The sequence below is a fragment of the Canis aureus genome, chromosome 33 (genome assembly GCF_053574225.1).
Source record: "Canis aureus isolate CA01 chromosome 33, VMU_Caureus_v.1.0, whole genome shotgun sequence".
Taxonomy (NCBI): domain Eukaryota; kingdom Metazoa; phylum Chordata; class Mammalia; order Carnivora; family Canidae; genus Canis; species Canis aureus.
Window position 1 is genome coordinate 32,279,333 of NC_135643.1, and position 17,657 is coordinate 32,296,989.

The window sequence follows — 17,657 nt, forward strand, 5'->3', positions numbered from 1 at the left end:
AACAAGGCTAAGTGAGTCATAAACAAATTAAATCTATCCATGGTAATGTGTTTCACATTTAAAATCTTGCTGAATAGATATAGATGGCACAAGGCTATAGCACTTTAATAATTAGCAGATAGAAAGGCTGTGGGAAAGGATAATTAAGATGACAGCAGAGTTTCTATTAGGTAGATGAGTACCAGAAATGATGTCTATTTGAGTCCAACATGATTGTTACTGCTTTGTGTTTTCATCTTTTTTCCCCATACATATTGATTACTCACTATCACATGGCTTCTCAAAAGCCTAAAAGGTAAGCTTTGGTGTGGAAAGGGAAATTGATTAACACACTGAGCATGTGCCACGGTCTTACTCAATACTTCATGTGGGCTCACTGCAGTAAGATGGAAAAATCCACTTAATCTAGAACATAGTCCTGGAAATTCAACATGGCTTGAATTTTAAATAAATATGTATATGAACACTCCATGAGTGCACCATTCAAAGTTGAGGTTTATAAACAGTATATTTCTATTACGCACATGCTCAAAAGAAGTTTGTGGGTTTTTTAAGTACACACACCTGCATTACTTACCTCACAAACTCACCTAACCTGTTTCTTGTTGTGTAGCTAGTCCCATTCACGTGTCTTTTTTTTTTTAAGATTTTATTTATTTATTCATGAGAGACACAGAGAGAGGCAAAGACATAGGCAGAGGGAGAAGGAGGCTCCCTGCAGGGAGCCAGATGTGGCACTTGATCCCAGAACCCTGGGATCACAACCTGAGCCAAAGGCAGATGCTCAAGCACTGAGCCACACAGGTCCCCCCTCCTTTTTAAGAATTTTATTTATTTGAAATAGAGGAGTTGAGTAGAGGGAGAGGAAGAAGCAGACTCCTCACTGAGCAGGGAGCCTAACATGGGACTTGATCTGGGACCCTAGGATCATGACCTAAGCAGAGAGTTTAACCAACTGAGCCACCCAGGCACACCATTGATATTTCATATTCCAGAGAAAGGCAAGGTAATTTGTTACTTAAAATAAACCCTACTTCTCGGGACACCTGGGTGGCTCAGTGGTTGAGCGTCTGCCTTTGGCGTGATCCCGGAATGCCTGGATCGAGTCCCGCATCGGGCTCCCAGTGAGGAGCCTGCTTCTCCCTCTGCTTATGTCTCTGCCTCTCTCTGTGTGTGTCTCTCATGAATAAATAAATAAAATATTTTTAAAAATATATAAACCCTACTTCTCTCAAAAAAAAAAATCATGGTGAAATTTCTTGGTAAGGTCCCAGCATTATTAAGGTATAAGAGAATACCATAGCAACTTATCCAGAAAGGGAATGTGTTCTCTTTCCAGTGATCCCTGACCTTATTTGTAACTGTGTTTCCTCCTTCCCTGAATGCTTATTATCCCCATAACCCCAAAGGAGAAATGATTCATCTCCTCAAAGATGAACTTTTCAGGATATTTATTATTTGAGATTTGGCTGACTCACACATACAATGGAATTTTTATTGTTCTTCTTTGATTTCTTTTGTTCAGAGGTTCCTGATCATGATCTTTTTCACCTCCCATGACTTGTACATGCTTTTCCTTAAGAAGAAATGCTCTTCCTCAAACACCACTTTCCTGATGAGCACCCATTTGTCTTTCAAGTCCAAGTTAATAAGAAACCCCCTCTGAGAAGCTTTTCAAGCTCCTCATCCCCATCTCTCATTGGACTGATCACACATACACCCCTATGCTACCAGAGAGTCTTGACACAGACATCTATTGTCCACTCACTCCACTATATTGCAATGTTCTCACATTCATAGAGGAGAGAAATGTGTGCTCTTCTACTTACTATAATATTGCTCTCCTTTCAGGGAGAGATTTTTTTTCATCTCTGTATTAACTGCACCTAAAATTGTGGGTGTCAGGTACTAACAGTTCCTCAATTAGTTTTTCTTCAGTGTTGATTATTTAACTCTAAATTCTAAAAAGTAGTCTATTTTTTAAAGATTTTATTTATTCATTCATGAGAGAGTGAAAGAGAGAGAGAGGCAGAGACATAGGCAGAGGGAGAAGCAGGGTCCCCACAAGGAGCCTGACATGGGATTCGATCCCGGACCCCAGGATCACACCCTGAGCCAAAGGCAGATGCTCAACCATCAAGCGACTCAGGTGTCCCCCAAAAAATAAATAAACAGAAAATAAAAAGCAATCTATTACCTCGCTTGAAGAGCTGAGACTCAAACCTAGGTTTGTGTCTAAAGCCTAAGACATTCCTCTTTCAGCAAGTTATCTTTTTACCTGTTTTTGCCTCCTGACCATACAGCTAGACTTCATTTCTCAACAATATGTAAGTAGAAATGAAATATGTCACTTTAGGGCCTTGTCCCTACAAATCACTTCCTGTCAGTCTTCTACCACTTATTTCTTCTGTTTGCTAGATTTAGAAGATTCAGTAGAGGAATCCAGGACCCTAGAAAATGGTAGAGCCACCAGATAGTTCCCTAAGTCACCATGTGATGGATACCAGATATACCCAAGTAAAACTATTGTGAGAGCAATAAATTATTTTATATGGCTTTAAGCTCCTAAAATATTTGAAGCTTTTATTCAGCAGTTTGCCTCCTTAATACATTTCCAGAATTCTAATTTTCATACCTTTTTTCCTGATTTTTAAAGATTATATATAATAGTTATGTATAATACACACACACACACACTGTGGAAATTTAGAGATAGAAAAAGAATAAAGAAGAGAAATAATCCTCACCATTCAGAGATAAACACTATTTTGTTTTTGTTTACATCTTTGCAGTCTTCTTTGTAGGGAGTTGGGGGCTGGTGATAGGAGGTGTAGATATAGTAGAACAAAGAGATATTATTTGAAAAATGAAAGCAGAGGTTTTATTAGAGAAGAGAACTATTTTTCTCCTTAATGGAGTATTTCACTGTAAAGTAATAAGCCCCGGGACATAGTAGGGAAAGCAGAAAAATGAAAAATTCTATTGCCTTGCATAATAAGTAAAAGAATTTTGAGATTCCCTGGGCAACGTAGCAGCTTAAGAGAGGAGTAAAGGAGCCAGGGGCAGGAGAAGGGAAAAAGGAGGCTGGTGAAAAAGAGAAAGTTTCTATCAAGATAGGAGAAGGCTAGACCCTAGAATGGCAATGCCTTTGAGAGGTTCCAAGCATTAAGAATTCCCGAGACACATTTAAGAAGAAGAATGTCTAATACTCACTCTTACATTGTTGCCACGTTGTGTCATGCTAGCCTATTGTGCAAACCCCCCTTCTACCCTTGAATATAACCTCATTAGACTTCAGAAAAATTAATAAAGTCTTACCTACATGAGTGTATGTATGAGTTGTGTTTTAAGAAAATTAAGGGAAATGGTAAGAAGTGAAACATAATAGAAATTGCAATCTCAGAGGAAGCAGGACATCAGAGGAAGAGAACCATGAAAAACATAGGGCCTTTCCCTCCTAAATAACATGTCATGTACTTTTGCCCAATCTTTAATGTCTCTGAAAATATGCTCTTTAATGGCTGGATGCCATTCCAGTGTATGACCGCACTATTTACTCAACTTCACCCCATTTGGTGTATTTAGATTGTTTCCAATTCCCCATTGTTAAACATAGTTCCTTAGCAAACTTCCTCTTCATAAAATTTGGGTTCAGATCCATTATTTCCTGGCTTAGCCAAGGCTCCTCTTGTTGTAATGAACAAAAATCCACTAAAATCTGCTTAGGTAAAGAAGTGCGACTTAAGGATCCAGAACTACTGCACAAAACCCACAACCTTTGTAATTAGCCCGATGAGAAACAGGGGAGCTATAAAATCACCAGCAATTGCATCTCAGTTGCTTCTTTCAAAGGACACTCATGCTCACTTATCTCTGCCTCTACGTGTGCACATGAGAGTTTACTATTAATATTCATATTAGATAAACTATAAAAGATACAGTAGGTTCTAGTTTATTCTTGTAAGAAACTGCTAGATGGGGGGATCCTTGGGTGGCTCTGCGGTTTGGCGCCTGCCTTTGGCCCAGGGCGCGATCCTGGAGACCCGGGATCGAGTCCCGCATCGGGCTCCTGGCACAGAGCCTGCTTCTCCCTCTGCCTGTGTCTCTGCCTCTCTCTCTCTCTTTGTCTATCATGAATAAATAAAATCTTAAAAAAAAAGAAACTGCTAGATGTCTTATAACTACTGACTAGACTATTTTCCTTACAAATCCTATGTCCCACATTTTTTAGTTTTCTTTTTCTCACATACATTCTTATTCCACGCGTTTGCAATGGGAAACCCTGTTCAGGGCTACCTTCAATCCCATTCATTCACTCCTTATCAACTCCAAAAATGTCTAGTTAGTACTTCTACTCCATCTCTCTCACTTGAGTGCTCTGTCCTTAGAGAATGCTTACTATATTCTGGCTGCAAAAGGAGGCTTCTTCAGTATAATGGGTTGGGTGGTGACAAGGATCTACGTCTTTTCCATAATCCCTCACCTTCTCCTGCCCTTGTGGCCACATTGGGATCTTATGTCTGGCAAGCCTTTGACTTCATCCTTGTTCATGACTTTGGTTCTTCTGTTCTTGTTGTGGTCCATGGAGGTGTTTGTCTTGTTTTTGGATCAGTCATGTTCTTTCATATATCTCCTCACAATCTATCTTTTTGACACAGAGAAAGATGTATCATAGCCTGGAAGTCCTCTCTACTTAACTCTTCTCTTCCTTGTACCTACTGACTTTCTCTCCACCTCAAACATTCTGACATGGGGGTCTCCCCCGCTCAAGGGTCTAGAGAAGGAGAGCACGGGCTAGGCAGTACCACAAAATATGTGTCAACACATCCTTAGAATAAATTTCTAGAAGTGGAATTTATGTCTCAAACGTGTAATAGTTACAGCTTTTGATATATATTATAAAATTGTCCTCCAGAAGACTTAAGTTATGCTTCTACTAGCAGTATGAGAGAATAGCCAACACAAAGTATCCTCAGGAGTTGTGATTAATAATTGGCATTTATTCAACATTACCCCTGGTGAGGTCAAAGTCCTGAATTATCTTTCCCTTTCATCATAGTCATACTTCAGGGAAAGCAATGTTGAGATAATAGCCTGGCACTTCCTGGATGCCCATCACAGAGTTCTCTTCCCAGACTGCATCTGTAGACTTACCTTCACGTTCTTGCATGAATGCATCTGAGCATATGGCATGTGCAATATTGTGATTTATAATATATATATATGTATATGTGTGTGTGTGTGTGTGTGTGTGTGTGTGTGAACTTCATCCCTATTTCTGGCACAGAGCCCCTAAAATCCTTGAAATTTCCAGAATGATAAGAGCCATACAGAGGTGTTGATATTAATAACAAATCCCTTCTAACCACACCTGTGTTTATATTAAGTCACCTGAGATGCTTTTGGAAGGTACATAAGGATGAAGGCTACTTGCCAGTGGAACAAACCATGATTAGAGGATTGGAAGTTTTAGTCCTCCCTGCAGATCGCTGGGGGCGGCAGAGGGAGGAAGAGGGCTGGAAGATGAATCACTTGTCAAAGGCTGATGATATAATCAATCATGTCTGTGTAATAAAGCCTCCATCAAACTCAAAATAATGGGTTCAGAGAGCTTCTGGGTTGGTGAACATGCAGAGATTCTGGCAGAGTTGCACACCAAGAGAGCGTGGGCTCTCCATACTCCTTTTCACATACTTTGCCCCATGCATCTCTTCTATCCAGCTATTCCTGAGTTATAGTATAACAAACTGGCTGCAGTAAGTAAAATGTTTCTTTTAGTTTGATAGCCTCTCTATCAAATTAATTGAACCCAAGGAAATTTGGGTAACCTCTGAAATATAACTCGTGAGTCAGAAGCATAGGTGACATCCTGGACTTGCAACTGGCATCTAAAGGGGCAGAGGAGGGGAGGGAGACTTGTGGAATTGAGCCCCTAACCTGTGGGACCTGATACTATTTCCAGGTAAATAGAATCAGAATTGAGTTAATTACTTGATGGTGTTGGAAAAAACATATACCGTAGGATGTCTAGTTATCATTACATAGAATCTATGGACTAAGCATTAGTATTTTAGTACAAATATTACCAGGATATCTGATACTAAATCCAGGTCACAAGACTTCTTAAAGGCATATAGGCATGTGCTTATACATTTTTATTATTTATTACTTCTAGACTAAGCACTAAGGGCTTGAAAGAAACTTTATTAGGAAAAAAATGTTATTACAATACACAATGTCAAATTCAGGTGGAATGGCTCTCTGTTTACAACCATCCAAAACAATCATGCTAGGGTTTGAGAAGATTATATTCAGGGTATAAAAGACTCAACAGATTCCGCTGTCATTTCCCCTAACCTGACTGGGCCACCTCCTGGATGCACATGGCCAAAGACTCACACATGAGAAAATTAAACTTATAAAAATAACCAATATAAACTGTGCAGTAGAAGTTTGTTGTTTCTGCCCTCAGGCTCAGTTTCCCCTGCTTGTGATATTTGCATCTAGATTTTGTTAAATCCATGAAATTAAGGCAGTGTGGACTCTACATTACTTTTGGGGGTGTCTGTATGACTCAACATGGGCCATTCTGCTATCTTCTGATCACAAAGAATGCTCCAGGGATAGACACTAGTAGAAAGGAATAACTTCTTCTTCACTCTTGATATTTCCTTTGTTTTCAGGACGTTCAAATACTGTAACCAGCCCTCTTTTTCCCCTTCTCTCACTCCACCCAAGAAGAGATGGAGAGATTTACCTGATTGTTACAGGTGAGAAAAAAAACACAGGGCATGTTCACCTCAACATCGTCAGGTATTCTCTGAAGAGCTAGTTCTTTGAGAACATAGGGTCTGCTTTGCTCCCACAGTGACAAGTTGAATGAGCCCTTACAGTGGAAAAAAATAGCTGCTGGAAAAACGTGGGCAAATCTACCATTGCCATCACCTGTTAACTACTCTGCGATATTCTCAGGTTCAGTCATCAAACCCATTTTGCTCTTATACTAAAATAATCTTCTAAATTATCTATCAGTAGCAAATACTATCAAATGCAATCCAACAATAATTGGCTTAAAAGTAGATATGAAGAAATTTTTCATCTCCACTTGTATGGCTATATATGAACATGTTTTTCACCATATAGTTTGCAAATTCTCAAAGACAGGGACTATGACTGGTTCTTTGTGATTCTCTTGGCACATAGTAGGTACTTAAAAAAATATTAGAGGCTTTATTGAATTGTCAAATCAGGTTTTTTCTGGTTTTATTATTTTTTTATCGTCTAAAATGTGTGTCCATTTAATTGACAGGTTTCTATTGTTTGCATTGTTATAAGAGTAAATGGGAAAATGAGTTCAGTAGGGCACTGGTCCAAGAAAGAGAATACAAAGTGTTCCCAGTATTGTTCACAAAAGAACCTTAAGAAGATATTTAATCCTATTTACCTAATAAACTCCCCCAAGATAAAAAATGAGAATGTTCTTTTACAAGATACATGGAAACTTGACATTAAAAAGACTGAGGAAAAATAAAATAAAATAAAATAAAATAATTTAAAAAAGGCTGAGGAGGAATAAGAAGCAGTCCCTGTTCTCAAAAAAAAAAAAAAAAAGCATAAGGAAAAAATGAAGATAACAATAACTATTACTCAGATCATTTTCTTAAATTTAGGATTCAGACATACTATAAACCCAGGGAGTTTTAAGGTTTTGGGAAGAGATCTACAGTTTAATAAATAAATAAGTTGCTGCTCTCAAGATTATTTTCTTTTACCTCATTTTTTTAAATTGGGAAGCCTAATTAAAAGAAAATCAACTTTAAAAAAAAGTAAGTTCTGGGGGCACCTGGGTGGCTCAGTCAGTTTAGCGTCTGACTCTTGATTTCAGCTCAGGTATGATCTCAGTGTCCTGGGATCAAGCCCCATGTCAGGGTCCACACTCAGCATGGAAACAGCTTAAGGATTTTCCTTCCCTCTCCTTCTGCCCCCCCCCAACTTTCTCTCTCAAATAAATAGATAAATCTTTAAAAATTAAACTAAATTAAGTTCTGGTACCACTACCATTAACTACAACACTGATAACAGAATCAAATCCCTTAGCCTTGTTGCGATAAAGCTATGAGTGCTCTGACCTTCTGGCAAACGTCTTGTTGATTAATGCAGTTCATGGAGAAATTGCCATTTCAGGTAATGTCTTGATTTTCTGCAATTGATAAAGCAATAGTTCCCAAATTCTAAAGGACAGAAGAGATTGATATGCAATATTTGTTTTACTGGTTGCAGACTGTACCCCCCTCCCCGAGATTTTGATTCAATAGACTTGGTGTGGGAATGTTTCAGTGATCATAAACCGTAGATGACTCTGAGGCAAGAGCTCTATGGGATGTGTTTTGAAAAATCACATAGGTGATTTTTCATTTAGGTGTCCTATATTTATTTCCTAGGTTTCCATGAATATCTGGATTTGGGTATGAATCTATGCACTATGGGCTCTAATAAAATATAGTGGCACAGATAAGGAACAGACTAATTTTGCTCCATGAAAAGGGAAAACAGGAAGAGGGTAAGAGAAATACCCCCAGAAAGTAGGTGATATTTGATTTGAGATTTAAAAGATGGGAAGAAATTTTACAGCTGGAAAGGGACAAGAAAAGAAACAATGATGAAGAAGGAAAATGTATGCATAAGAATGATAGGTAGATATGGCAAAATATAAGACCACAGGTGTAACTTGGGCTTCTTATATGGAGCCTTGAGTCCTCAGAAGAGAGGTTTACCCTGCGGGTTTATGGATCCTAAGTACAACAGCTGCACCAGAAACCTCCTAATGTTTTTATCAAAATGTAGATTCCCAGGACCTCCAGCAGACTCACTGAATCAAATCCATTGGGGAAAGATCTGGACATCTGGACTTCAAGAAGCGGCCCAGGCACTCTGATTAGCAGCCAGTATGGGAACTACTGGTAAACCAAGGACTTATCCAAACTGAGACTCTAGGTCCCTAAGAGAACACAGCATTTGACTATTAAGTCAGGAAATACCCAGCCAGCAAAGCAAAATATAGTCAAGAAGAAGTTCTGAAGCCAGAAAAAGGACAGTCAGAAAATTTCCATAGAGTAAAGGATAGATTATAAAGATGAGAATTAGATAAATGAGTTGGACTAAAAAAAAAGCAGAAGATGTGGACACAGAAGGCAGTTTCTAGAATATTAGAAAATGTGAGACAGAGAAGTGTCCCATGAGAGATGAAGCAGAGGTAGACTTCTTGAACTGTACAAGGTATTGTCCAAGGAGATGGTTTAACAGCATCTGTAATCAAGCTATTGATGAAAAGATACATAGTTCAATCATAAATTGAAAAGACAAATTTAAGGGAAAAAATATGGATTGCGATTTGGAGATTATGATTCAATAGAAACCTGACTTTTAATCAACAGAATAGAGAAAACAAGGCACCAAATCATCAAAAGAAAAGAGGGTAGTGTGTGCTGGCACTCTTAGTTCTGTAAATTACATAGGTTTACGATTCAACTCGGTTTTCCTTCCTCTAAGCATATAAAACTGTTCTTAGAACTACCAGCAGATGGCGCCAGGGTTTTGGTTAAAAAAAAAAAAAAAAGAAGGGCAACACCAATGACAGTAGAGTCAGTATCCTGCTTTAAGAAAAGAAAAACTGTGTTAAAGAAAGACTAAAACCAAATCAGGAAACTAGATCAATATCTGAAGTCTATTTCTTGTCCGAGACTTATATAACTCCGATTTTTACACTCTACTAGTTTTAATTTACGACCAGTAAATTGTATAACCTAGCCAGCAATGAAACAGATCATGAAAGCCACCAAACATTAAAAACTCTGAAGAATGTCAAAAACGGTTGCCATTTAAGATGTTTATTTGCTCTACAGCAGCCAGCTATTTTCAGTGTGTTATGACTCATGGGCTTTGGGCACTTTTACTTTCATGGGTCTCTTCCTCCATTATATTTATATCATATATAAAATAAAGACAAATCTATTCCAAACTGGATTAATTTTCTTCAAGAAGGCTCCACACCCAATATGGGGCTTGAACTCCTGAACTTGAGATCAAGAGTAGCATGTTCCACCAACTAATCCAGCCAGGCACCTCTAAACTGGATTAATTATTAAATATTATTATTTTACTCACATTTTCCTCTGAGTTTAAAATATCTTTGTGGATCACTGAAAGTGTCAGGGCTCCTATATACTGTGTCTATTATACCTAATGGATAAGTCCATCCCGGCTACTTTAAGTTATCCTAAGAAATGAGACTTAGAGACTAAAACTTGGGGGAAAGAATAAAACTGAGAAAGAAAATAGCCCAAACTGTCCGTTGCAAAAGTAAAATTCCTTTTAAGTTTCATGAATTTTCTTAAAGCTATATTCAAATATGTCAAGAAATGTTTTAAATTACTTCCCAAATATCAGAAAGGGAGACAGAACATGAGAGACTCCTAACTCTGGGAAACGAACAAGGGGTGGTAGAAAGGGAGGTGGGCGGGGGGTGGGGGTGACTGGGTGACGGGCACTGAGGGGGGCACTTGATGGGATGAGCACTGTGTGTTATTCTATATGTTGGCAAATTGAACACCAATAAAAAAATAAAAAATAAATAAATAAATTACTTCCCATCAGGGAAAAAATAGGGAAAACAATTTCATAACTGATTCATTAGTCAATGCATAAGGTGCAACTGCTGTGAATCTAAAACTCTCAGAAATTAACTGCTGAGGGAAGCAGAATTCAGTGTGCACATATGACACTGATCGTGTGCAGTTGCAACAGGAAGTAGAACCAATCTATAACAAATCTAGGTTTCTATTTTGTCAAGAGGAGAAGGATGTAAAAGCAGAAGAGCACTGCTGTTATTTTTCTCAGGATCTAATTGTGAAAAAGGAAGTTTATGACTGCACTACTTGAGAGTCTACAGTTTTCAGTAAGGTCCTCCATTGTATGGTAGTAGCAACTTTAAATATAACTCAAAATCTTAAGTGTCAGAGAACTGGAGAGAAGGGCCTGGTAACCGAATTCCTTGGAGAAACAAGGAGAGACACTCTCAGACATTCTGAGACAACACAGCAGGGTGACATGATATGGGGTGTCCAGCAGCAGGGACCACAGTCAGGAGTATAGGGCCACTCTCCTACTGGACTGATGTCTTTGACCCTTGCTATGGAAATTGCTTTATTTGAGCCAATCTTCCATGATTTTTTGCTATTTTGCTTCAAGTACAGCTATTTTATGGGGAATGTTTTAGTTTTTTATTTGTCCTTAACATTTTACACATTAAAATAATAAAACCATCAAAAAACTTTCTATATTGGCAAACAAAAACCTCTTTCATTCAAATTAGAATGACATGATTTACTTTTTTTAACTCTAATTTTATTTTAATGTTCACAATTCATAAAGACTATGGGGAAAAAACTATTCATCTATATATATTTTTTAAGATTTTATTTATTTATTCATGAGACACAGAGAGAGAGAGAGGCAGAGACACAGGCAGAGGGAGAAGCAGGCTCCATGCAGGGAGCCCGACATGGGACTCAATCCCAGGTCTCCAGGATCACGCCCTGGGCTGAAAGCAGGTGCTCAACCGCTGAGCCACCCAGGGATCCCCCTATTCATCTATATAATTAATTAATTCTCCCTATAACCTTTTTCAAAAAGTTAGAGCTACAAAAAAAAAAAAAGAAAGAAAAGAAAAATCTTAAAAAGTGGAAATAGTAGGTTTTTGTATGTCCTGCTGTAATAAAAACAAGCTAACATCAAATTGAAATTTATTCAAATTTCAAAACAAATAATTACTTATATTCAACTTAAAAACTTTTGGCACAGAAGTACCTGTGTAGGCAAGGACGATTTCCCAGAACCTGCTGCATTAATGATTCAGAAAAAAAACAAAAAAACAAAAAAAAACTGTTGAACGAGTATAGCCTTTTATTGAGGGGTGATTCTCAGGGGATTTGAGTTCAGTACAAGGTCCCAAAAATGGTGGTGAAAGAGTAGCCCACCGTACCCACAATTTTTCTCAGAAGCTTGTTACCTGCTCTCCCCTGCCACTTTACCCCCGGAGAGGTAGAGAAGGCGGGAATAATAGTCTGTCCACCAGCTCCTGTTCTTTCAGAAGTCAGAGGAACAACACCACAAAATGACTTTAGTGGCAATCCTCCAGTTCCAACCCACAAGTCTGATCATGAGATCTGGAGAAACTGGGTGGGTGTAGGATTCCTAGGGAGTAAGGTATACATGGAGAATAAACAATATGGATTGTTTATGCATCTCCAAACAATCCTGACCTGTGGCAGCTCCACTCTACTCATGTCAATCTAATGCAGGTCACTTGGCATTTGGCACTCATCTTCCAATCTGCCCATTAAGCTTGCACTACATCCATCGTGGAGAGTGAATTCCCGGATGACCAGCCATTAAGAGAAGAAAATAGGGTTTAGAATCAAATTGCCTGGGTTCAGATCTGGCCTCTGCTACTTATTAGTTGTTTGTTATCCATAACATGGAGATGATGATAATAATACGTACATCAGAAATATCTAATAAGGATTCAATACGATAATTCATATGAAAGCTCCTAGTTCATAGCACATGGCACAGAATGAAGAGTTCAAAGTTAGGTATTAGTCATATTATTTGTTATTCTGGGAAATGACACTTCAGGACATGTCTGTTAAAGATGGCTGAGTCCCTTATATCACATAGAAAAAGCTGGGGCAGGGAAGTGTCCCCCAGTGCCCCAGCCAAAGGCAACTTAAAAGTTAGACTTTTGTTTTTGAATTGCAGAGGTTCAACAGCAGCAAACAAGAAATAAAGGTCACCAGCCGTTTCCTCTGGAATCTGGCTAGATTTGTCATCTGGGAATTGGCTCAACTTGTGGGTATAAATAAATAAATCTTCCTCCCTGTAACCTTATATAAGTATGTAGGGTTATTATAACTCTCTTCTTTACCTAATCCTGACTTCCCAAAAATGTATAAAATAACTTCCTTTGTAAGCCCATTTGGCACTTTTGAGGTATGATCCTAAATGGCAAAGACGCATATTATTCTGTGAATTCTGAAATTGTTTTTATTATGGATTTTATTATGGATGTAGACATGCTCTGTATTGAAATAGTATGTAACCCCTTAATGCCAAAATTTGGCCTTTATTTCCTTTCACATGCCACTCTTACTTTACAGTATATTACTATACTATTATTTATAAAGCATAGTTAGTCAATACTTGATTCAAAATCATTGTGAAGAGTTATCTCCCATAATTTCAGTTCTACACATTTTCCACCATACACAATTTGTTTCCAGCAAAATAGGAAAAAAATCCCTTTCTGCACAAAATCATTGCTTTCTTATAGAGAATAGGTCATTTCATCAACATCCTTCAAGGTCTCTCAGAGATGAAGAATCAAGTAGCATAAGAAATGAAGTCTGTACCACAATTAATATCTAGCTTGTATTCATTGAGACTAGTTGGAGAATTTTTTAAAATCCCTTGCCTCAAGTCTGTGCTTCTATCCTTTCATTTGTGCTGTATACCACCTAAAGTGAAGTTGTCTAGATATCCATTTTCTAAATTATTCATCCTCTCTCTGTTAATAGACTACTCACAGAAATACTGTGAAAGTTTTAACATAATCAAGCAAACATCTTGATTTCTTCATTGATTCAAAAACATATTCATTGAATACCCTCTATCTCAGGCCTTGTGCTAGGTGTTGCTTATATAGTGACAAAACAATTATCACCTCATCCTCATAGGACTCACCATTAAGTGGAGGAAGCATATATGAGACAAATAAACAAACAAAAAATATATAATTACAAATTATAATGAGAAAAAAGAAGAAAGGAAAGCATATGTTATTATAACAAGGAGGTGCTCAACTGATGCTGATGGATTTTAGATCTATCTCTAAAATAGAATATGTAATTTCAGACCTACAGCATTCCACTGTGGTTAGCTATGTGAATATTTGGGCGGGGGGTGATTGTTCTAAGCAGAGCACATATAAAGTCCCTAGGACAAGAGAGACCTTGTCACATTAAGAAACAGAGAAAGTCCAGCACTGGATGTTATACTATATGTTGGCAAATTGAATTTAAATTTTTAAAAAATGTTTAAAAAAAAAAACTGAGAAAGTCCGATATGCTAGAACTTTGTGAACAATGGGGAAAATCCTAGCCTAAGAACTTAAGCTCATATAACTTCTTTGAATTCAAATTTTTTTCCAGAAAGTCAATTCAAAAAAAATCCTTCTAGATAATTTACAATGTGAATTTAAATTTCAAGTTCCTAGCAAAATTATGTAAATAAGCCTGTTTTCCAACTTGTCATATTCTACACTCTCCCATACCACTCCCATAAGCCCTGCCTCTGCTTAACGATGCCTACATCTTTTAAATTATTTATCAAATAATAGTACAGTACAAATATGAAATATCAGTGCAGTACAAACATGAAATGATTTTTGTTTTTCTCTTTTTAACCATATTCTATAAAATCTCCTATTTTAACATCTTAAGTAGATTCCAGTCACATCCAGTTTTAATGTCTAATAACCTAGTCTAATTCAAATATTAACATTTCCATTTCAGTCCAGTTCTGTGTCTTCTTTCCCTCCTGGCACCTGCCATATTTGGCCTAAGTGATTTGGGAAGGAGAAAGGCAAGTTCTGCTCATCTACTCCTGTCCTATGCCTGGGTTCCTTTTTCCTCGAGGGTGTTGGTGAGAAAGAGGTAGGGACTAAAAGGTAGGCAAGGACTAGACCTAAAGAATCTTCTATGTAAAACTAAAGAATGTGGGCTTTGGGGGGGGGGGGGGGCTTTTTTTTTTAAGAGGTATAGAAAACATTAAAAGGGAATTACACAAATAGGATTTCATTTCAGAATGGTCCATTTGCTACACTTTAAAGGGGAGACAAGGCAAGGATTTGGACTACAGAAAGAATGCTGGCCTCTTGAAATCTCACTGACTGCTCCCTTCACAAGCTTCTTCACACAAACTTCCCCCAAACACCATGCAACCTCTGTTGGCTTTGAAATATCCCTAAAAATTCTTTCCCTAGACTTGGCAAGCCTGACCATCATTTTTAAAATTTATTAAACCCCGGTATGGAAGAAGTGGCATTTCTGCTTGATCCATCCTGGCTGTGAAATAGTCAGATATTAAAATGGGGCTCTTTTGTCTTTAAGTTTCACCAGTGGCCCAAAGCCTAAGAATGATGTCTGATTGAGGTGCTAGACCACTAAGCAATACATCCTAAGGACTATGAAATTGATTCTGCCAACATTGTTCAATCTTCATTGTTCAAGAAGACTACAGAGAATGCCTTTGAAAGAGTTGTGGATGCTATTGTTGCACTGACTATTGTCTTGTAACAAATTACATCCAAATCAGTAGCTTAAAGAAGCATTTTATTATGCTCACAGATTCTGTGGATCAGGAATTTGGACAAAGCATAATTCAAATACCTTGTTTGTGCTCATAGTCTGGGGCCTCAGTTGGGAAGACATAATGGCTAGGGGTGACTCAAGGGCTGGGAGCTGGCATCATCTGGAGATGTCTTCTCTCATTTGTCTGGTGGCTGATGCTATTTGTCAGTTGTGATGTCAACAGAGGTATCAATTGGAACACTTTCACCGGGTCTCTCCTTCTTGCCTGGACTTCCTCTAAGTGTGGCGACCTCGGGGTAATCCTTACTGATTGAAGAAATCAGAAACCTGTTAGACCTACCAAGCATTTCATTCAGATCAGGAAAGAATAAGTCCAAAAGTAAGTTTGAAAATAATAGAAAATAATTCACACACTACAGAGTTTAATTTGTTTGATCAATGACTACACAATTTATAATGTCTTTTGAAGCAGATATAAAACAAGAGCTATGGAGTCAACAGAAAACAGGAATTACATAGAAAGCAAAAGCCAGGAGCACCTGGATGGTTCAGTTGATTAAGTGTCTGCCTGCCTTTAGCTCAGGTCATGATCCCAGGGTCCTGGGACCCATATCGGGCTCCCTGCTCAGCAGGGAGTCTGCTTCTCCCTCTCTCTCTGCCACTGCCCCCCACTTACGCTTTCTCTCTCTCATTCTCTCTTTCTCTCTCTCTCTCTCTTTCTCTCTCTCTCTCTCTGTCAAATAAATAAATAAAACCTTAAAAAAAATAAAAAGGAGCGCAAAAGCCATCTGGTGGCTATATTGAGGCAAGCTAAAATCCCTGGACTGCTCAGGTTAGGATTCATATTATGAATGAAAAGATGAGATAGTACAATCATTCGGACAAGTCACAAAAAAAAAAAAAAAACACAACAACAGCAGAAGAAAAACTGGGTTACACTGATACACTGATAAAATAACTCCTCATTATTTTATACTTTTCTGTTAAAAATGTATTGGATTCTTTTAAAATTTTTTAGTAATTCCCGGAAGCCCAGGGAGTGTTAAGCAACATGGCATTAACTTAAGAAGCATAAACTATTCTGTTGTAAGAAGACATACATGATGAGAGCTAAAGTGGCACTAATAAGCTAGAGTAAGCTCTATATGAATCTCTCTTTTCTGCATGCAGTCTGTTTTCTATTTCTTCCCAAAAGCAAGACAAGAAGCCTATATTTTTTCTTAAGGAAAATTATGTCTTTTATAATATGTCCTATAATTTAAATTTCCTAAGATAGATACATGTTTTGTTTTGTTTTAATGATCAGAAATTCTTCTGTCAGTAGATATATAGGACTTGTAACTCCTCTTCAAAACTCTGGTGAGTATGTGACCCACTTTTAACCAATATAGTAAGGTGGAAGTGATACAGCATGACTTCTAAGGCTACGTCAGAAGAGGCATTACAAGTCCTACTTTGTTTGCTTAAATACTAATTTTGGGACCCCTGAGTGTCACACAGAGAGGATTGCCTTGAGGTCATCAAACTTAGAGGAAGTCCAGGCAAGAAGGAGAGACCCCGTGAAAGTGTTCCAATTGATACCCCTGTTGACATCACAGCTGACAAATAGCATCAGCCACCAGACAAATGAGAGAAGACATCTCCAGATGATGCCAGCTCCCAGCCCTTGAGTCACCCCTAGCCATTATGTCTTCCCAACTGAGGCCCCAGACTATGAGCACAAACAAGGTATTTGAATTATGCCTTGTCCAAATTCCTGACCCACAGAATCTGTGAGCATAACAAAATGCTTCTTTAAGCTACTGATTTGGAAGTAATTTGTTACATGACAATAGTCAGTACAATAGATTTTTTGCAAAATATTGACCAATCTGGCTAATTTCTAGAATTTACAAACTCCACCAGTCTCTTTAGCCTATCAGCCCAATTTTCCCTTATACATCTGTTGAGTTGTGTCCCCCAAAACTTCAAATGAAGTCCTAGCTCCAGTACCTCAAAATAGTACCTCAGTATCTTACTTGGTGATAAAGTTTATTACAGAGGTAATCAAGTTAAAATAAGGTTATTAGAATGGGCCTGGTATTCTTATAAAAGGGATATTTGGAGACAAGTATATATACAAGGAGAAAGCCATGTGAACATAAAGATGCCCATCTATCAGCCAAGGAGGGAATCCTAGAACAGATTCTTCCCTCACAGCCCTCAGAAGGAACAACTCTGTCAATGCCT

The 17,657-nt window shown here is 38.0% G+C and overlaps 1 protein-coding gene across 19 annotated transcripts in view; it reads right to left on the minus strand.

Annotated features, from left to right (window-relative positions):
* LOC144303892 (uncharacterized) overlaps window positions 1-17,657 on the minus strand; it is a 305,981-nt gene that overhangs the window by 254,511 nt on the left and 33,813 nt on the right. For 10 of the 19 annotated variants that reach the window (XR_013370909.1, XR_013370914.1, XR_013370916.1 and 7 more), the window contains one exon: window positions 15,432-15,734. The exons of 7 other annotated variants lie outside the window; for them this stretch is intronic. The gene's annotated coding sequence lies outside the window, so the exon portion shown is untranslated. Of the gene's footprint in view, window positions 1-15,431; window positions 15,765-17,657 lie in introns of those variants that run through there. 2 more of the 19 variants (XR_013370911.1, XR_013370905.1) reach the window with 1 other exon arrangement.